Raw genomic sequence first — 20171 nt, forward strand, 5'->3', positions numbered from 1 at the left:
TCTTTTCCTCCCTCCCACCCTCTTTCTCTTCAATTTGTAGTTTTTTTGTCCAATCAGATCAATACAGTGTACATTACTATTATTCTTACTCACTTATCCTTACAACAGTCATGTGGATGTTCTTCGCCATTTTCACAACACATCACTTAAAGAGGACAACAGTAGTCTTGAGTCACACTGGTCCATGTAAGTCACAAAGTGGATATAAGGAGCTGCAGTGGCTCAATGAGTTAAAGCCTTGTGCAGGCTGAACCACTGACCTGAAAGTTGGGTTGCTGACCTGGAGGTTGCCGGTTTGAATCCACCAGATGGGTTGAATTCCCATCTATCAGCATTAGCTTGGGGGAACATGAGATAAGCCTCCCAGCTAACACACCCAGGTGTCCCCTGGGCAACATATCTATAGATGGCCAATTCTCTCACACCAGAAATGACTTGCAGTATGTTCTCAAGTCACTTCTGACACGATAAAAAACAAAACAAAACAAAAAACCAAAGTGGATATGTTCGTCCATAATAGACTTTGTGGGGGGGGGGGGGGGTAATTCGTTTAGCATCAATATGTTAGAAAGCTGCCTTTTTCAAAATAAATGAAGTCACCATTTTTGTTATTTGTACCTATTATTACCGCCTCTTCTCTTCAACTATGATGCATTTTAATGGAACATGTTCATGTCCTTTGATATTTGGCAATCAGCACTTAAAATATGAGAAAAGGTTTGAAATAGATCACTACCATATTCATTCCAAATTATGTCAGTGTTATCTTTCTGTGTGCTAGTCATTGCCGTTGTTATACTGCTGTGAAGCATTGGTAGGATTCTCCTGTCTGCCTCAGAAAAGAGAAATTGCTTGTTAAGTTGAGCCCTTACAGGACATTCTTGATAAAAATATATATATAGCCCCTTTCAATAATTTAGTTTTCTCCCCCAGATTTCTATCTTTTCCTCTAGGAGTCACAACTCTGAGGGTCATTGATATTGATTTGTTTCCAATGTCAAGATAAAGCCGCGAACTGTAGGGGGAAAAAGCTGTGCAGTGATTGGGCCAATTACATCAGCCATAATACACTGCTGTCAGAACAAGTATTAATAAAAAGCCCAAAGAAGGAGAAATCCTATTTCTTATATTCTTTTTATGTTCTTTTCATTTGAGTGAATTCCCAGGCTTGCAGTCTGATGATTTTCCTTTCTCTGGAGCTTGAATCTGTCTGCTAGACAGGCAGAAGTTTTCACGCCCCCAAACGGAGTGAATCAAGAAATGACAGTACAATAAAAAGAGAAGCTACACCTACAGACTATACTCAATGCCTACCCATCAGGGAAATTGATCAAACACAAATATACATGTAATGTTGAGCAATGTATGAGGCAATTGTTATAGGGGTTGCTATGGCTATAGCTAGAGGCATCAAAGAAAATATAAAAGTAAACTATTAATCTCAGGAGAAGAGAATACATAAAAAGCTGGCATTTAGTGAGATACAACAGTAAATAAAGTCTTGCACACTAGAAATTCCTCCCAGGCAGAATGAAAAGTACAAGTTCCCCTCTCCCCCACCAATATAATATCCTTTTGCTCCAATGACAACTTCTAATCTCAGATATGTGGATCTTGTTATAAATGAAACTACTCAAAAATCAGCTGCCTTGCCACTGGGGTGGGGAAGATATAACTTCTTTCTAGATTTGTGACAAACTAGTTCTTTTGCTATAGACTTTCACCGACATCTGGTCACAAATTCACCAAGAGCTGAAGGGGAAAATCTGATTTTATTTAACATGGACAACTTTTTTTTTTTTTGCATTCTACATGGAGCTTTGAAGATTAGTCTGAGGTTCGAACTAGTGCAATATGCATCACTCAGATTGCTGACTGGGGCATCTGATATAAATCATAGTGCATTGAAATTAAAGAAGGGACTTGGAATAATATGGCAGTTTTGTGGCCCTTAAAATCACATGTTAAAATAGTTGTTAGACTAAAAGGTAAAGGTAAAGGTTTCCCCTGGGGGTTGGTGCTCATCTCCATTTCTAGGCTGAAGAGCCACTGTTGTCCATAGATGCCTCCAAGGTCATGTGGCCAGCATGACTGCATGGAGCACCGTTACCTTCCTGTTGGAGCAGTACTTATTGATATACTCACATTTGCATGTTTTCGAACTGCTAGGTTGGCAGAAGCTAGGACTAACAGCAGGAGCTCACCCCGCTCCCCGAATTAGAACCGCCAACCTTTCGGTCAGCAAGTTCAGCAGCTCAGCGGCTTAACCTGCTGCACCACCAGGAGGTCCTAGTTAGACCAAAAGCATAGTGAAATTTGTCCTGCTGAGGGCATTAGGGAGCATTCATTTATCTCCCATGGGGTTACAAAGGAGGTATGATCCTTTAAGGTCACAGGTAGGTCATTGCAATCCCTTTGCCAGAGACAAACATTTACTCTCTTTCTCAGAGTAATCTTTTTGTCTGCCCAGATAATTCTGATTTGAATTCATGACATGTAATGGACTATGCAACCTAGAAAGCTGATACTTGAAGGAACATGTCTCTTCTTATTAAAGCTGTCCAAGGGTTTCTGAAAGGGTTCTGCTCTGTGTCTCTTTCTGTTAAAGAACATGGGAAAGCCCATTTCTTGTGGTGCCCCTATGGTAGTGTGTCCCCTTCCTTAAATAACTAGGTGGCACAGATATTGACTACATCAACACCAAATCTTTTGCCCAGGTCTGTAATAATCTTGTTTTCATTTTTATATCATTTAGGTTTTTGTTTTTTGTTTTTTTAATTGCACAGAATATTCCTTACTGTTTTCATTTTTAAATATTCCTAAACTGGACTATATTGATTTTATCTGTTATGCAGCCCTGAGACCTTGTAATTATAGGGTGGAAAATCAATGTTTTAATGAATAAATTAATGTATTAATTTTCTCTAGGAAATTTGCTACAGGGATGTGTATTGCGAAGATACATTGACAACTTCATCAACATATTTTAGGTCCTAATAAAATTCATCTTGTCTTTTTCCTGAGGAGGAACAATCAAATTGGTTTCAAATTTGACATGAGATGAAATCAGGTGACAGCTTGTGAATGTGAATTATTTTGATAGACTTAGGAAAACTTTTTTCCCTTCAGTCCTTCAAAATTTACTAAATTTTGCTTCAAATTTCTCTTCAGACATTGTTAACTATGACATATCTAGTCATTTTCATTGATGGTCGAAATGGAATCTACAGTTGTCTGATAACACTGGAAAAGCTACTAGAGACATCTATTAGGGGGGTTAGCAAGGCTCCTTCCACCTCTTTTCTGGATGCATGTTTCTAAAGCTAAATTATGAGACACTTTATGCTCCTGTTTCCATGAAAAGCCTCTTCCTTGTTTCAAGTATGTGCAGGCCAAGGCAGGGCCTACTTTCCTGGTTCCTAGTGAGTCATTGCTATGTGCCAGGAGAGTTCCAGCACCACACTAATGGCCCCCATATAAGTTATTTTATTTTTAAAGGGGGTTTGAGGGGTCGGAGAGGGGATTAGAGCGCACTCACATATCCTGTGTCTAATTCAGCAGGGAAAATGTAAGACGGCTGTGCAGAAGGACTTCTGATTGGCCAGTCCAGACAGCAGCCATAGTGGGTTTGCCTCATGCCTTCCAAAGAGGCACTGAACAAATGCACTAAAAAATTAATTTGCTACAAAGTAGGGTTTTCCCTCTTTGTGGTAAAAGCATTCGCGATTTCGTAGAGGCATCAACTGGATGCCCCCTGTGAATATCCAAGAAGGCATACATTTTGCACCCTGTCTGGATGCACCCTCAGTATTTAAAATATGGACTGCTATGGTTGTGCCTATTCAGTGACAGATTCTGCTAAGGCAAGGATCTTCCTTCAACCTCTACCTTCTCCTCACTTTGGGGTGAGTCATTTGGCCTAGGAAGCAGTCCAAAGAAGCTTGGCTGATAGCCAGCCTTTTTGCTAAGTAGCCTTTCTAAGAAATTCCTTCTCTCAAGTATCACAGCCTAAAACTAGGCTATTACCCAGATAGACCTCAAGGATGATCTCCCTTCACACACCCCAGGTCCCACAACCCAAAGGGCCAATTTCAGAGATATGGGACCACCTCACGTGAGGCTTTTGCCCCATAATAGGACTTTTTCAACACAGAACTGGTATGGAGCCCATCACATGATGTAGGATTACTTTTGATGGGATTCCATGCCAGCTCCATGTTGAAAGCATGCTGGAAGGAAGAATTCAGAATGCCAGTGTTCTAACTGAGTAAGCTGGGGACAGTGTGGGGGAAAATTGGGCAGCAAAAGCTCCCCCATGTGATGCGAGTGATACGGGGTGCAGAGTGACAATTTCCTCCACTGCACCAAGGATTCCCCAATGGTCACCAGGCTTTAAGATCTCAATGTGATGAGGTCCCTATTTCATCATATGAGTACTTATAAGTGCTCAGCTCCAATTCAACTTAAGAAGAACCAAAATGTTCAGCCTTACATGTTTATGGACAACAGGGATAGAGTTGTTTGAAGAAATAGAGACAAAAGTTTGTGAGAACTTTAGAGGTGTGAACCAGAAGGGGGGTGGAGGCAGGGTATAGGAAATGGATAGCTTTGGGAATGAATAGACATTGGAATTTGGGATGGTAAAGAGACCGCTTCAAAGAGAAATGAAAAGTTGGAAAGCTCTGATCTGGAGGACTGCATGATTTCCACTCCTTTTCCAGATGATTATATATGACTTAGAGAAAAAATAGATCATTTAAAAATAAACTAAAAATAGACTATCACAGAAAACATTACCAGTGGCTGGTGGGATGAAGAATTACCCCTTCCAACACACTTATCATATTGTGTGTTCAGGCTGACCACACATTTTATATACAAGATAAGGGATAAGGTGACAACAACCCCTTCAACAGAAGCCAACGGGATTGGTGGTACTCTGTTACTTGAGCACTGGTGATGGAAAACATGAATTTAATATAAAATGTTTTTCATACTAATGATGTTTAATAATGTTTAAAATTATATTTGTATATTTTGAATTGCATTGTAGTGCTTTTAATGTTAGCTGCTTTTAGTCTCCTTATGGAGAGAAAAAGCGGGATATAAATAAACATAATAATAATAATAATAATAATAATAATTTCAGATCTGAGATTAATTTAAGAGATCCCATAGCATACATAACTCTATTCCCTAACAAAGTAGACTTGCCAATGTCCCAGAATGTATAGCGAAGTAGGTGATGTCCTTTAGTATTTACCACTGCCTGAAGTAGTTGTTTCAATCTGCCTAATAGCAGGACTGGCCCTGCTGTGAGGGGTTCAAGGAAGCACCACCTTAACCTCTTCAGTCAACTAAGAGACCTGGACAAATACACAGACTAATGTAGAATTCACAGTTCTTTATGGAGTTATCTACTACCATATCTCCTTATGAAGCTACTCCTGATATTTCAAAGGTTCAGTTTAAAGTCTCCTTAAAATTTAATGGCAGCTATCTCAGCTAGTTGTTAGAGCAGCAGTTGTTTTACTGTTAGGCAAAGATCACATGTTTGCAGGCAAGTCCAGCAGCAGGCTTCTGAACAGCTTGCTTTAAAACAAAAACTATGTGAGCTGTAATAAGCTAACTGTGGCCTCAAATGAGGAAAAAGACAATAGTAACAAGCAAGCAGTATCATTAATGTAGAACCATGATAAATGAAGCCACTTCCCACCAGCTTATCAGGAACAGCCTTTGAAAAGTATTTCCATGCAGAAATATATATCTATATATGTGAGTGTGTACATGTTTATTTTCAAAAATGTAACATCCATAGTCTTCTTGTCTTTTAACGAATGGAAAATAATGATACTACTCCTATGGCCTGTGAAGCAAGAAATCAGAAAACTCTGCCTTGCAAAAAGATAAAAATAAAAAATGCATATATAGTTTTCCAGACAAAGCTCCATACAGGCAAGGTCACTTTTCTGTAAAATGGAAGTATCAGCATAAATAACAGGAAAGGTTTCACACATCTTTAATCTCAATGCACTTTGACAAAGTTCTTAATGCCTGTATAGGGCGCTTTAACACTGTGATAGAAAAAGAGAAATCCAATAGCCATTCAGATATGACCAAGTTGTTTCGATGTCAAAAAACAAAACAAAAACCACTTTTACTGTTGTTGTTTTTAGTGTCTTTGTGGGTGGGCTGGGTTTTTCTCCTTTTTAACTTTACTTTTCTTCCACCAATGTCTAATGGGAAAGACATTGTTCAAATTGTTACAGGTTTTCATTTACCCTCACAAAAGCCATGAAACTCACTTCTGCAGACATCCTCTCTTTCCTGAACTCATTTCATGGCACCTGTAGGTATTGCAGAGGTCTGAAAAGGCTTGTGTGATCTTATTGACCATATGTGCTATAATCCTACTTAAACACAAAAGCCATGTAAAAATAATCTGTCAAAAGCTAGGAACGAAACAGTTAAAGGCTTTTCATCCCATCCCTAACAGTTTCAGATAACCAGCAGAAACATTGAGTACTCTTTGTTTCTGGGAAAGCTGACCCTCAAAAGCATGTTTAATGATGTGGTGTAGATTTCTTCTAGGACTGTGCAATCAATGAAAAAAAATGTTTCAAAACTCATTACAAAATTAGAGGGCACCAGCATTTCATTTATAAAGTGTTTTTAAAGTGTTTTAGTGAAAATGAGAGGAACAAAATTTTGTTACTTTTTCATTATAGTAATTGCACAAGTGGGGAAACTTTGAAGGCTCCTTCCTCATTTTTACAGCTATTGGGGTGAAACTTGCTACAATGGTACAACATTTACTACTGTTAGCCCATAAAGTTTCGGAATCCATGGAGTTTTGGGAAATTTTCAAAGTCTTTATAAGCAACATTTTATTTTTAAAAAAATTACAAGAGCTATCTCCTTGAATTTTCTATACTATGACACATTCCTCCAACTTTCAGAAATATCCATACATCTACTGATTTTAGGAATTTTAATTTTTTTTTGACAAAAATGTTTTTTTAAGCCACAACAGCCATCACATTGAATGTCTCTCATATTAACCAACAGAACTTCCATTCTTCCCAATCCAGCACAGAGATTTATTTACTAGAAGGAGCAGTCAGTCCTCCTCTTTGCAGATTCAACAATTTATTGGAACTCTGGCTGGCTGCTGCTATGAAGGGTCAAATCTCGCTCCTTCCTGATTGGGGCATTCTGATGCTGAGAAGAACTCTGGGAAATGTAGTTTTGAGCAGGGCCTTTTGAATTCTCTGGCATAGTGCTCCTTGCCTTCCCAAACTACATTCCCCAGAATTCTGTGCTTCCTCGGTCTCTTTCCCAGTGAACTCTGCTTTCTTCCTGCTGCTTACCTTTCCTAATGACAATTTAGGAGAAAGCACAGAATTCTGGGCAATGTAATTTAAAGAGGAAATGTGGCCCTTTTGACTTTGCTTTGCTTCCTTGTACTGAAAATTAAACTGACTTTGGGAGGCTTCTGAAGTTTACAAAATTGAAATGAAAAAATATTCGGTAAGTTTTGATTCTTAAGTTTTTGGCATGAGCCAAGCCTCCACATTAAGATATTGTGTTGTAAGCATGAATTTAACAAATTTAATATAACTTGCAATGGCTAATGAAAAAGTTGCACACCCCTAATATCTTCTGTTTTGCAAGTGTACAATGGGTTCTTGCAATTTATCTATGTGTAAATGAATTTGTCCTTAATATTAGGCTTAACATAAAGCAGGGGTTCTCAACTGGGGGTCCCCAGATATTTTTGGCCTACAATTCCCAGAAATACCAGCCAGTTTACCAGCTTTTAGGATTCCTGGGAGTTGAAGGCCAAACACATTTGGGGACTCCAGGTTGAGAACCACTGCCATAAAGTATTAGTAACTTTAGACCAGATCCTGAAAAGTAAAATAGGTTAGTTCCTGTTATAATTCCATGGTCCCCAAAGAGGCTGGTTACTATTATGGCTGCAATTTTATGTCATATACTTACTACCTCATCACACAGAGTTCTGGAAGCACCCTAGCACACTGCCAGGATGATTACTCCATGGAGCCCTCCAGATGTCATCAAATGATGTAAGGTAACTTTTGGCAGGGCTCCATAGACAAAACATCCTGGCAGCATGTTAGGACATTTCACTGGGAACATGGGAAGCTTCCCATGTTCCATAGGGAAGAATAGGGGAAAACTGGGAGGTGATACTTCCCCCATGGGATGGAGTATGGGATGCAGTGGATGATGCGGGGTGTGAGGCAATGGTTCCCCCCCCCACTGCCCCACAGATTCAGACCTCAATGTAATGAGGTCCTTAGTTACATAGCTTTCTTAGTTACATAACTACATAGTATCTCTTGGCTCAACCCCTACTGCTGGACTTACTGGGAAACAACCACTGTGAGGAGCAGGTATCTGTTCTCCCATCAATTGGGACTGAAGCAAAATGCTGTTTCCTTTCCTATGAGAAATCTCTGCTATGACACTTTGAAGCCACCATAAGTCAGAAACAAGTTTAAGATAAACAACAACAACAACAACATATTACAACCAGTATAGTATAGTGTTAGGGTGCTGGATTTAGGAACCTATGGTTGAAGTCCTTGTTCAGCCATGGAAGAACAATAGGTGACATTGGGCAAGTGTGATGAGTCATGGGCCATGTAGTCCCGTTCCTGGCACTGTTGTGCTAGATGAAGAGGAAGACTTGGGTTTTTCACCGTTTCAGTCAGAATTGGAACTTTCCCAGCCAGATTTGGATACCTTGCACCTGCAAGAGATTTGTCTTCCAGAAGTCTGTCAAACAAGCCCTGAGCCTAAATCTCCTACGTTTTCTCGCCATGAGTTTTGTAAACAACAGAGGGGAGTTCAAGCGGCCTCTCGCAGGAGTGCTAGGATAGCTGCTAAGCATTCAGCTGATTAAGTCTGCTTTCCATGGGAAACTTTAAGGAGTCACACATCTGGACTCAGAGAATAGCTTTCGTTTCTGGTTCTCCAGAGAACTGCTCTTTGGCGGGAAAACCGGGACCCTATTTAGGTGTTCTACCCACAAAGGGATCTTGCGGAGTCAATTCGTCAGCTACCGGAGTAGCGTGTGTGGACAGCTACTCCGTTTCCAAGCCTCGTTCCTGTTTCAAGCCTTGTTCCCGATTCCAAGCCTTCGTTTCCAGCCTTGTTTTACTCTCCGGATTTTGCCTTGTTTTCCGGACCTCGCCAAGCAATTCCACGGAACCTATTCTTGCTCCTCGTTTCCTTGTTGCCTTGAACCAAGCCTTGTGTTCCAAGAATCAAGTTATTTCCTAGCCTTGCTCAAGTTCATGGACTAAAGGACCTTGTCATCTCCCCTCACTTGCTTGGCAAGTGAGTGTTTCGGTTATTGGATTACAACTTTGGACCTTAATATTTCATATTGGACATTGTTTCCTTGGACTAATTTTGACCTTTCCTGAAAGGTCTACTCTTGGACTAATTCATACGCTTGCTTTTATTAACTTTATATATTTCCTTAATAAAGATATTAGATAGATTCTGGCTTCTGTGTATGGTTATTGGTGCTCTGCTGCCTGGGTCGTGACAGTTTGACTCCGCCAACCTAAGCACCAATTAACCTAGGCCAGAATGTCTACCGGAACCGTGCCGGGTGGTCAACCGATCAGCTACACCATCGACAAGGATGAGGTGGACCGGATCTGTGATAAGCTCAATGCGCAGGATGGGGAAATAAAGGGTTTGAAGGAACGCGGAATCTGTCTCCCGGCCATGGCGTTGCCAACCAAGTTTTCTGGAGAAGCTTCTAAGGTTCATGTTTTCCGTCGCCAATGCCAGGCTTATCTAGAGGCCCGTGCTGCCGAGTTTCCCCAAGAAGACATCAAGGTGGCGTGGGTTTACAGTCTCCTAGACGGGCCAGCGGCCAACTGGGCGACGGCACTGTTCGACCAAGCCTCCCCACATCTAAGGTCAGCGCAACACTTCCTGGACCACCTTAAGGAGACCTGGGGAATCGAGGACAATTTGGAGGCAGCCGGCCACAAACTCCGGCGCCTCTCCCAAGGGGACAGACCCTTGTCCCAGTACATAGCCGAGTTCCGAGTGCTGGCCCACAACACCGGCTGGAACGATGTAGCCCTTAGAGGACAATTTCGGGAGGGTCTCAACATTGAGATGCTGGAGGAAATCTCCAAGGTGGATCCTCCCCACTCTCTTGAAGCACTCATTGATCAATGTTTACGAGCTGAAGTCATGCTTGCCAACAGAAAACAATGGGTCCGAGGCCAGAGCGGTAGAGCTGGGGTGAAACCTCCCGCTCCCACCGGCGTCCAGCCGCGCCCAGTATGGAGACCCCCACCACCAGCCCCATACCCCAGAGGGAGCGAGGAGGTGCCGATGCAGTTGGGCAATGTGCGTCCCAGATTAGATGCCGCCGAGAAGGCCCGCCGCCAACGCCTGAATCTCTGTTGGTACTGCGGAAACGGGGGCCACTTCGCCAGAGAGTGCCCAGCCAAAGGGAAGCCCGCCGCCCATCTGGCGGCGGCGTCCTCCACGGAGACGAAGACGTCTGAGGCGGCTGGCGCGCAGCCGGCGGGGGAAGCCAGCGACCGGGCGTAGAGAGGCTCGCCAACCCGGTCAAAAAACCCACTCAAGAGCCGCCAACCGGGGTCCTGTTTCTTCTAGTGGTCACCTTGTGGTCAGCAAAAAAAGGGCCCGTCATGGTCCATGCCATGATAGACTCCGGAGCCACCAACAATTTCATTGATAGAGAGTATGCCGACTCTCTGGGATTACAATATCATGACTTCAAGAATGCCCGTGTGGTGCAAGCCATCGATGGCCGCCCCCTCGAGACGGGTCCCGTAAGCCAGTGGTCGGAACCCACCAGAATGTGGATAAGGGAACATATGGAAGAGATTTCCTTCTTTGTTACCGAGGTTCCCCATTTCCCTGTGATTTTGGGAATTCCATGGCTGACACTTCACGACCCAAGCATCTCCTGGTCCAACAGAGAACTGCAGTTTGCTTCAAAATATTGCCAAAACCATTGCCTTGTAGCCAAGGTCTGCCATGCCACAGACACTGAACCCATTATCACCTTGCCCAAGAAGTACTCAGAGTATTGGGATGTATTCAATGAAAAAGAAGCCGAGAGATTACCCCCACATAGACCTTATGACTGTGCCATTGACTTGATGGAGGGGGCCCCGATCCCGCGAGGACATCTCTACTCCCTGACTGAACCGGAGCAAGAAGCTCTCAGGGAGTTCATAGAGACAAACCTTCGCAAGGGATTCATCAGACCCTCTCAATCCCCAGCAGCCTCCCCAGTGATGTTTGTGAAAAAGAAGTCAGGGGACTTACGCTTGGTGGTGGACTATAGAGCATTGAACAATATCACTAAGCGGAACAGCTATCCCCTGCCCTTAATCTCGGACCTACTAGACCGACTTCGAGGAGCCAAGGTCTACACCAAGCTGGATCTTCGGGGGGCTTATAATCTAGTTCGCATCAGAGAAGGGGACGAGTGGAAGACCGCCTTCCAGACTAAATTCGGATTATTCGAGTCCCGAGTTATGAATTATGGATTATGTGGAGCTCCCGCAACGTTCCAGCATTTTGTCAATGACATCTTTCAGGATTATCTAGATCGGTTCTTGATCATCTACCTGGACGATTTTTTGGTGTTTTCTAGATCACAATCAGAACATGAGAACCACGTCAAAATGGTGTTACAACGATTGCGGGATCATGGACTTTATGCCAAGCTGGAAAAATGCGCTTTTGATCTACAAGAGGTAGATTTCCTGGGGTACCGCGTCTCGCCACTAGGGCTCTCCATGGACCCGGCAAAGGTTTCAGCAGTATTGGAATGGCGGGCGCCAACCAACAAAAAGGAGGTGCAACGATTCTTGGGGTTCGCGAACTATTACCGCAAGTTCATTCCAGATTTTGCCCGCTGGTCTGACCCAATCACCAGCTGCATCCGTGGGAAACAGCCCTTCCGCTGGACAGATCAAGCAGAGAAAGGGTTCCAGCAACTAAAGAAATTATTCACGTCTCAGCCAATCCTTCAGCATCCAGATCCTGAAACCCCATTTGTCGTGCAGGCGGACGCCTCCGATGTGGCAATTGGGGCTGTACTCCTACAACCAGTGGGAGATCATCTTCATCCTTGTGCCTTTTATTCCCGTCAGTTGACCACACCAGAGAGAAATTACACCATTTGGGAAAAGGAACTTTTGGCCATAAAGGCAGCCTTTGAAACCTGGAGGCATTGGCTAGAAGGGGCCAAATTTCCCATTGAAGTACATATTGATCATCGGAATCTAGAGCATCTGAGAACTGCCCGCAAGCTTAATCAGAGGCAACAACGCTGGGCTTTATTCTTTGAACGTTTTAACTTCCAAATTCATTATGTAACCCCAGCCCAGACCAAGCAAGCAGATGCTCTGTCGCGGAAACCGGAATCCGCTGCAGGGCGCAAAGAGACCTTTGAGTCCCAGCTGCTACAACCCGAGAACTTTGCCACGCTCACAGTGGGAAACACCAAATCCACTCCCATTGAATCAACTCCCTCTACTCCAGGGCCCCTTTGTGCTCAGGAAATCAGGGCTAGTCAGCAAGCAGATGCCTGGGCACAGGACCAACTTCGCCAAGGACTACGTTTTCCCTTTTCGCTTAAGGATGGGCTACTTTGCTATAGAAATCATGTTTACATCCCCCCAGGGCCGGGCAGGGAAAAAGCACTTCGTCTGTGTCATGACTGCAAGCCAGCAGGGCATTTCGGACTATTTAAAACCATGCATTTGATCCTAAGAGATTTCTGGTGGCCCAAGATCCGCAAGGATGTGGAAAAATATGTCAACACCTGCCCAGTATGCCAGCGCTCCAAGACAAGAAGGGGAAAGCCCTCAGGGCTTCTACATCCCCTCCCTACCCCATCTCGTCCATGGGAAATAATTTCTGCGGATTTTATCACCGATCTACCACCTTCCTGTGGATTCACCACGATCCTAGTGGTGGTGGACCTTTTTACCAAGTTAGCCCATTTCATTCCCTGTGATGGCCTTCCCACGGCCAAAGAGACTGCAGATCTATTCCTCCAACATGTTTTCAGATTGCATGGATTGCCCAAGAGTTTGGTCACAGACCGTGGGTCCCAATTCACCTCTCGTTTCTGGAAAGCACTACAAAAACTATTGGGCATAGACTCTCGTTTATCTTCAGCTCACCATCCCCAAACGGATGGGCAAACTGAGCGCACCAATGCCACTTTGGAACAATACCTTCGCTGTTATGTGAACTACCAACAGGACAATTGGGCTTCCCTGTTACCGCTGTCGGAGTTTGCCTACAACAATGGAGTCCAGGCTTCAACTAAAGAAACCCCGTTCTTTGCAAACTACGGCTTCCATCCACGTTTCTTCCCTCCAGTCATTGAAACCTCAGAAGTTCCCGCAGCAGAGGACTGGCTGCAGGAACTCACAGCGGTGCAACAACTTTTGCTCCAGCAACTGGACCAAGCCAAGGAGAACTATAAACGCCACGCTGACAAACATCGCCAGCCGGGCCCCGAAATCAAGGTAGGAGACCGGGTTCTTCTGTCCACTCGTTTTTTGCCCTCCCATCGCCCTTGCCGGAAGTTAGATGCCCGTTTCATTGGGCCCTACCCAGTGGTGGCGCAACTTAACCCCGTGACTTTCAAACTCCAACTTCCGCGCTCTATGCGCATTCATCCAGTGTTTCATCGCTCCCTGCTCCTTCCGGCGGATGGTGTGCGCCCTGATGCAGACCGGCCGGCCCCCCCTCCTGTTTTGGTAGATGGAGGGGAGGAGTTCGAGGTTCAGGACATTTTGGATTCTCGCTTTCACCGCCGCCGCCTACAATATCTCATTGACTGGGTGGGTTTTGGCCCCGAGGAACGCTCTTGGGAAGACGCTTCCACAGTCCACGCTCCCGATTTAACCCGCCGCTTCCATCAGACCTATCCCACCAAGCCGCGGCCTCGCACCTCGGGGAGAGAGTCCCAGTTTGAGAGGGGGCTTGAGGAGGGGGATAGTGTGATGAGTCATGGGCCATGTAGTCCCGTTCCTGGCACTGTTGTGCTAGATGAAGAGGAAGACTTGGGTTTTTCACCGTTTCAGTCAGAATTGGAACTTTCCCAGCCAGATTTGGATACCTTGCACCTGCAAGAGATTTGTCTTCCAGAAGTCTGTCAAACAAGCCCTGAGCCTAAATCTCCTACGTTTTCTCGCCATGAGTTTTGTAAACAACAGAGGGGAGTTCAAGCGGCCTCTCGCAGGAGTGCTAGGATAGCTGCTAAGCATTCAGCTGATTAAGTCTGCTTTCCATGGGAAACTTTAAGGAGTCACACATCTGGACTCAGAGAATAGCTTTCGTTTCTGGTTCTCCAGAGAACTGCTCTTTGGCGGGAAAACCGGGACCCTATTTAGGTGTTCTACCCACAAAGGGATCTTGCGGAGTCAATTCGTCAGCTACCGGAGTAGCGTGTGTGGACAGCTACTCCGTTTCCAAGCCTCGTTCCTGTTTCAAGCCTTGTTCCCGATTCCAAGCCTTCGTTTCCAGCCTTGTTTTACTCTCCGGATTTTGCCTTGTTTTCCGGACCTCGCCAAGCAATTCCACGGAACCTATTCTTGCTCCTCGTTTCCTTGTTGCCTTGAACCAAGCCTTGTGTTCCAAGAATCAAGTTATTTCCTAGCCTTGCTCAAGTTCATGGACTAAAGGACCTTGTCATCTCCCCTCACTTGCTTGGCAAGTGAGTGTTTCGGTTATTGGATTACAACTTTGGACCTTAATATTTCATATTGGACATTGTTTCCTTGGACTAATTTTGACCTTTCCTGAAAGGTCTACTCTTGGACTAATTCATACGCTTGCTTTTATTAACTTTATATATTTCCTTAATAAAGATATTAGATAGATTCTGGCTTCTGTGTATGGTTATTGGTGCTCTGCTGCCTGGGTCGTGACAGCAAGTCACATTCTCTCAACCTCAGAAGAGGGCTCCTGAGTCTAAAAGCCTCTTTGAATAAATTCTGCTAATAAAACCTAATGCTAAGGTTTCCATAACTTAGAGTCATTTTGAAGGCAACTAATAACACTAAACTTTGAGTTATTTACTTCCCTACTTACTCCACTATGCTTCCTCTAATCATAAATTTTTCTCTGGTTGCATTCAACTTTGGATAGGTTACCATTTGTTAACACTATTTCCTTCAGTTGTATGCCCTACAGTCCAACCCAACTGGATAAATCCTGCCTGGGAAGGACGGAGGTCTAGTTAGCGCAAGTGTAGCATTTTGTACATTTCCTGCTATGCCAAAACCAAAATACCTCTGGTAAACATCCTAGGGAAGACTGGAATCTATAGATTCCAGACGTGATATAAAACCCAATTTTGCATCGTTATATAATCCCAAGGCCTAAATATCCTAAAGCTACCAGAACTTCCCTGAGTTGGAAAACTGAGAATGAATATCAGGTGCCGTTGGCTTTATTTCAGAGGAAGTAACTGGCACAACCATTTTTGAATAATTCTTGCCTAAGAAAATCCTATGAAATTCATGGAGCCACTGAAAGTCAACAGGTAACTTGAAGGCAGATACACTTGTAAGCTCAATACTTTCTTTAAGACACAAAGTTCCCTGGACAAGATGTTAAACTGGCATGGCCTTACCATGCATTACATGGTGTCTTGTGCAAAAAGAAGTCCTATAATTCTAAATGCTAAGACTGATGTATTATATTTTGCTCTGCTCCCTACCTGTAGATCACAGTCCACTGTCTCTTAATTTATATTAGAATGACCATAATTTGACTGTAATGAGAGTCTGTATGAATGGGTTGTTTCAGTTTTAAAGTAACAGTAATAACAGCTTTATTATTCATTTCTTTAAAACAATACACAGGGAGAGGGGCATTTTTCCCTTTCACAGCAAAAGAATGATCAGGGTCGCTTCCAACCTTCTAAATAGAGATCATGAACAAACACATAAATAGAAATAAATAAGATTCTTTTTCAACACTTATTAAGTTCAACCTTCAATTTAAGAAGGCATAAACATTCAGTTCTCAACCAAATATTTTCAGATATGAACAGATGGCATTGTGCCTATGTGTTTCTACAAATATCTGTTACTACTAGGACGAGGAACAATTGGGTCATTGGCTCAGCTTGAGGAGAACATTTTATAATAAATGGCAGGTGTCACCTGTACTATTTCCATCAAATATTTTCTTAGATCCTATTGTTACTTTACCATAGGTTATTTTTTCAGTACATTTTTTTCTTTTAATCCTTGTTATCGTTATTCCTCCAAATTATTCTTTCTCTTAATTTTTATCTTTTTTTTCTTTCTCCTAGTCTTCTGGCTCCACTCTTTTCTTCTTCTTTTTTCCCTTTTTTTTTGCTTTCTCCATCTTCAAAGTAGTTCCCTTACAGTAAGCCATTTCCCATTCCCACCTTTATGTTACATCATAATAATATAATGGAATCACGATTATTGTGACCTGTCTCATCATTGGCCAAATCCAGAGGTGAGTGCTATTCTAAAATCACATCATCAAGGCTCAAGCCATGAAACATCAAGACTTGCAGAAGTCAAGAAAAAAAATGATTCACACACACACACAAAAAAAAACCAAACCAGAAGAGGAAATCTCAAAATCAGCCTAATGAGACTGGGCTTGTGCACTACCCATGTACCATTGAGTCAATTGGAAAAAGAAAATTGGGGTGTGTTTCTGTGTTTTGTGATATGGACTCTGTTGACAGGCTGATGGGGAAGCAGAGTGGAGAGAATGTATATGGTGTTAGGGACAGTTTAAAGAGGAACCAGTTTTCTCCTCCATGTGCTCATTTATGTTGGTCTTCACAGGTACATTGGTAGGAAAGTTAAAAAAAACTGCATTCTATTCAAATTCTCCCTGACTATAGAATTTCCTGCCAAGGGCACACACATTCATACAAGCTAAGACTAAAGAAGAGTTTCTTATTGTTTGACTTCTGCTTATATTTAGTTTAGGCATTTAAACAATACTCTTGATAAGAAAGAGCAGTGCATTGGCATCATATTTCAAGCTAGTAGTTGCTGTAACTAGAGAAAATGACTAATGGCCACTTTGCAGTGAAATTCACACTATATCCTGCAGACCAGGATCTTAGCGGTTTACCACAACTCTCCAGAACTGCCCAAAGATGACAGACCCTTGTTGGGAGTTTGGGTTTAGGCTAAAGCTGACATATTAACTGAGAAATCATATAGAGCTCTCTTTTGCTTTTTCTACCCACAGAACTGGGCTTCTTAAAATTTTTCGACTCACAACCTCTTTTTACTCAATTATTTTATGTGATCCCAGGCATATAAAATAGGTATATAAATCAAACTTTTTAAAATATTAGATAGTTAAATCTGTTGATACAATGGACAAACTATACAGCGGTCCTGGACCTGCTCTCTTCCTCATCCTCATCCTCAGTGGAAGGAGCGCACTCACGGATTAGTGCATGCTTGAGTTCCAAGCATATAAAACCACCCCTTTAGGAAAAAAAAAAAACCAGTGGCCCTCAGTATCTGCTGGGGTTTGGTTCCAGGACCCACAGTGGATACCAAAAACAATGGGGGCTCAAAACCCATGATTTACAATGTTGTAGCAATATGATGTTCCTTATAGTGGATTGCTGTGAGTATTTCAGGCTGTATTGCTATGTTCCAGAAGCCTTCTCTCCTGACATTTCCCCCGCATCCTCAGAGGTTGTGAGGTATGTTGGAAACTAGGCAAGGGAGGTTTATATATCTGTGTAATGTCCAGGGTGGGAGAAGGAAGTCTTGTCTTTTGGAGGCAGGTGTGGATGTTGTAATTAATCACCTTGATTAGCATTGGATGGCCATGTGGCTTCAAGGCCTGGCTTCTTCCTGTCTGGGAGAAGCCTTTGTTTGGAGGTGTTTGCTGTCCCTCCCTGATTGTTTCATGTTTGGAATTTCTGTTTTCAGAGTGTTGTTCTTTATTTACTGTTCTGATTTTAGAGGGTTTTTTAAAAAATACCTGTAGCCAGATTTTGTTCATTTTCATGGTTTCCTCCTTTCTGTTGAAATTGTCCACATGTTTGTGGATTACAGTGGCTTCTCTGTTTAGTTTGACATGATAGTTGTTAGAGTAGTCCAGCATTTCTACGTTCTCAAATAATATGCTGTGTCCAGGTTGGTTCATCAAGAGCTCTGCATGTTCCTTATAGAAAATGGCAAAGTCAAGGTTTTATGTGGAGAGAGATAGCGAGACAGACAGACAGACAAACAGACATTCGTGCTATAGATGTTTTAATTCATGGATGCAGAGGGCTTATGCTGTTGCAATTGGAGCCCCCAGTGGTGCAATGGGTTAAATCCTTGTGTTGGCAGATCTGCTGACTTGAAGGTTGGATTGCTCACCTGAAGGTTGCCAATTCGAATCCAACCCGGGGAGAGCACAGATGAGTTCCCTCTGTCAGCTCCAGCTCCATATGGGCCAGAACCGGTCCAACAATGAGGCAAATTAAGTGGTTGCTTCGGGTGCCAAACATACAGGGGCGCAGTCGAGACAGCTTTTTCTGTTGATTTGTTGTAAAACATGATGTTTTGGTGCTTAATTTGTAAAATCTCAATGTAATTTGATGTTTAATAGGCTTTTTCTTAATCCCTCCTTATTATCCAACATTTTCACTTATCCAATGCTTTTATTTTTCAGTGATTGGTTTGGGGGGGGGGGGTGCCAAAATTCTGTTTGCCTACACTTGAAAAATACCTAGGGCTGGCTCTGATATGGGGCCATGAGAAAAGCCTCCCACAAGCATGGTAAAACATTAAAAAAATATCCGGGCATCCCCTGGGCAATATAGCCAATTTGCAGATAGCCAATTCTCTCACACCAGAAGTGAATTGCAGTTTCTCAAGTCGCTCCTGACACACACACACACATACACATACCCGTTGCAAGCATCTGCAAGTAGATTAAATCTATTTCATTCAAGAGAGGGGGTTTGGTAGGAGAGAAGGAAGGGCAGTACATTCCTGGAGAGACTTGCAAGGTTCTTTCTCTCTTACCACCTTGGCCTTTTCTCATCCCACCTCCTCTTCCTCTCCTTCTTTTTTTCCTGTCCATCCATGCAGCTGGCTATCTCTGCTGGGTAGCTTTCCCTTCCATTAGAAGCCAGGGCTTTGCTTTTTCCTTTTCCTTTTCTCTTTGATAGCAGCCATTGGACCTATGCTGTGCAGGGGAGGAAGCCTTTCACAACCTCGACATTGAACTAAGAGAACCACATCTGGGGTCAGGTCCCATAGTTTAAGAAGTTCTCTTCTAGTATTGAACATTCCTTACAGTGTAACTTTACTGTTATAGCTATATTGATATATGGGAGGCTATGAAATGAATGAGAATACAGAATAATTTTAGCCATCCTCCAATTTAGTCCAATTATGATGATGGTGGTGACCTCATCTTATAAAGGTGAAAACAGATACGTACCATGAGTCCTTGGCATACCTTGATTCAAGGATCCCTTGTGGGTACCTAATGCCTAAAATTGCACCATTCCAAAGCTGAAAATATAATTAAAGTTATTTTTAAAAGTTAAATGTTAATATTTCAGAATAGAAGTGGGCTAAGACCGAAGGCAATTCCCTGCAAAGGAGATATACCATAATGGTCAAATGCCAGGAACGATCATTCTTTTTATCCCATCTGCAAGCCAACAAAGGGTTAGACCAACAAGGTAAGGATTTTATGATCTTGGCACCTGAAGATTCATAAGTAAGGTTGCTAATTTCAGTCAGTTTCTATGTACTATTTTTCAAGGTATTTAAAAGCTAGAGTTTAACTAATGTCAAAAAAAATCTATTAATTTTTGTCCCAGCCAATGCAAAATATTTGGGGGGGGGGGGAAATCCCATGCCATTTTCCGGTGAGCTGTGGAAAGGAGGAGTAAGATATTCTTGGTAATCAATTCAGAAGAAATCAATATTTCAAGGTGGGAAGGAGGACACAAGAATTTATGGGGTCAGTAGATATTACTCATTTCAAAAAGGACTTTTATTTTCTCTCATCTTACTGTATTTTTATTCTACATTCTGACTCTGTGCACTTGGATGGAATACATTTGGTTTTGCACATTTAAA

This window comes from Anolis carolinensis, chromosome 3, assembly GCF_035594765.1.
Source record: "Anolis carolinensis isolate JA03-04 chromosome 3, rAnoCar3.1.pri, whole genome shotgun sequence".
NCBI classification, from domain to species: domain Eukaryota; kingdom Metazoa; phylum Chordata; class Lepidosauria; order Squamata; family Dactyloidae; genus Anolis; species Anolis carolinensis.